General features: G+C 74.3%; 1 non-coding gene across 1 annotated transcript; it reads right to left on the minus strand.

The window, feature by feature from the left end:
* Positions 1-203: 203 nt before the first annotated feature.
* On the minus strand, positions 204-356 carry LOC133629550 (5.8S ribosomal RNA). Its single transcript, XR_009821073.1, has one exon. It is a non-coding gene; the product is annotated as a 5.8S ribosomal RNA (ribosomal RNA).
* Between the last annotated feature and the right edge of the window lie 2144 nt (positions 357-2500).

Consider the following 2500-nt stretch of genomic DNA (forward strand, 5'->3'; position numbering starts at 1 on the left):
ACACCCTGGCGGCCCCGGCGGGACGAACTCCGTCCAGCAGGCGCTCCGGGAGCGGGGAGCTTCGGAGCGCTCCCCGAGTCTCGATTTAGGGGGACGAAGGCCCGCCGACGGGGACCTGCGAGGCAACCCCAGCCGCGCCGCTGCCACCGCTGCCCCTCGCTGCTTGCCAGGGGCGGCGGCTCAGCCGGCGATTGATCGTCAAGCGACGCTCAGACAGGCGTAGCCCCGGGAGGAACCCGGGGCCGCAAGTGCGTTCGAAGTGTCGATGATCAATGTGTCCTGCAATTCACATTAATTCTCGCAGCTAGCTGCGTTCTTCATCGACGCACGAGCCGAGTGATCCACCGCTAAGAGTTGTCTGGCTTTCGGCACCGCCCCACGCGCGCGGGGGAGCCGGGGACCGCTCACACGGAGCGGCCCCCTTTTGAGGATGGGCCTCACCGCCCGCGGCCCCGCTCGCTGGCTCGCGCCAGCCCAGCCAAGGCCGCAGCGGAGAGGCCACGCCTCGCGTGACCGTACGAACACAAGCGGAGAAGGAAAAAAAGGAGCGAGAAAACTCCGAAGGGCGAGGGCGGGGAGCCCGCGCTCCCGACCGACCCCCCCCAGGACCTGGGGGGGAGAAGCACACCTCGGGAGATCCCTTCGGAGGCGGCCCAGGCGCCCGGGCTCGGCCCGGCCTCCACGCGGAGGCGGCGGCAACGTCCGACCCTGCCCGACTTTGCTCAACCTCGACCGGGAAAAAACGGCCGCCCCCGCGGCACCGCGCTAACGACAGCCAGGCTCTTCCCTCCACCGTGGCTCGCCGACACGCGCCGGCGGCTCCGCCGCCGCGCCAACGCCACAAGGTGGCGAGCCCCCGGAGCCCGAAACGGCGGCGCGCCCGACCGCACGGCCGCCTCCTCGCACGGAGGCCCGCCGCCGGGACGGAACGGCACGCACCTGTCCCCGGCCACCGCCGTCGACGCTTCTCGCCTCGGCCCTCTCCTCTCTCTTCTCCGGGAGAAAGACGGACGCGCGCTCAGACGGAGGGCAGCCGCCCGCCCCCCGCGCTTCCGCACGGAGACCGGGACGGGGAATGCCTCCGACTGCACGCGGCCGCTTCACCCGGAAACGGCAGGGACAGGCGGCGTGGAAGTGACGAACGGGGGACACCGGGGCCGGGACGGCCGCCGCCGGCGACGAGCGACCGGCCGAAGGATCGGCAGGCCGAGCGCGTCGCGCCGCCACCGCCGGGCCCGAGGGCACCGCGCCCTGGACGCCAGCTGGCGGAAGGAAACCAACCGAGAGCGCTCGCCGAGGCGGGGAAGCAAGAACGGAGCGCAGCGCGGCACCCCGAGGCGCCGTTCCCGGCGAACCCCTTTCCCCCCCGCCTCAGCGGCGAGGGGGAGCGACGGGGAATCGCCAACCCCGCGGCAGAGGAGCCCGCGCTCCAAGCCGGGGACGCCCGCTTCGAGAGGAAGGCAGGCCGGGCACGGCCGACCGCACCGCGGTCTCGCTGCGCCGAGACCGGACCGCGGAAAGGGGGGGGCAGGAGGACCCCTCCCCGGCACGACCGTCCCGCGGGGACGAGCGCGGGCGGGCGGCGGTGGCGGCCGAGACAAGGGCCTACACGGGAGAGACTCCCGCCCCTTACCGAAACGCCACCGTCGTTGGCCCCGCCCGTCCCGACCCCTGCGGGACGCATCGAGCCGCCCGAGTCTTTAAACCTCCGCCCGGCTCCGCGACCGAGGAAAGGCCGCGGAAACGCGGACGCTAGGTACCTGGCCCTGGGGTGAGGGAAACGACCTGAAGGGCCCCGCAGGGGTGCCTCCTCCCGCTGCCACCATCGGGGGGAGCGTCCGCCCGCGGGGGCGCGCCCGACATCCACCGCCATCACCACGGCCTCTTTCCCGGGGCCCGGGGGTTTCCCTCAGTGAGCCCGGCGCTGCGCCCGGGATGAGGGCCGTGGCTCGGGCCGCCCGCTCGCGCGGGACGCGACCCGGCAAGAGAACCTCGCGCGCCAACAGGCGGCATCGGTCACGGCCGAGCGCCTCCGGCCCCCCCACAAACCTCCTGCCTCGGAAGAGAGAGGAGGAGAGGGGAGGGCGCGGGGGGAAACCCTGCCGTCTCCGTACCCGCCTCGGCGACGCAGCCACCAGCTCCGGAACGCCCGGAAAGCCCTTGGCACCCTCGCACGGCCGGCCACTCGGCCACTGGGCAGGGGGGCGCTGCTACGCAGCACGCCTGCCCCGTTGCGGGGAGGGTCGCGGGAGCCGCCTCCCGGACCCTGAAGGGGACCCCTTCCTCCCTCTTCAACCCTCGTCATCGCCCTCGACGGCCTGGACCGGCGACGCCGTCGTCGCCGCCGCCGTTTGCCGCTTAGCTCCCCCTGCCCGAGCGGCGGGGGGCTCGGCCGGCGGGGAGCGCGCCGACACACAGGCCCCGGCGGCAACCCCGTTCCCGACCGACACCGCTCGGACCGGCGGCGGCCCACACCGCGACTTCAGAGGGCCGCGGCCCC

The sequence above is a fragment of the Colius striatus genome, unplaced genomic scaffold (assembly GCF_028858725.1).
Source record: "Colius striatus isolate bColStr4 unplaced genomic scaffold, bColStr4.1.hap1 scaffold_60, whole genome shotgun sequence".
Lineage (NCBI taxonomy): Eukaryota > Metazoa > Chordata > Aves > Coliiformes > Coliidae > Colius > Colius striatus.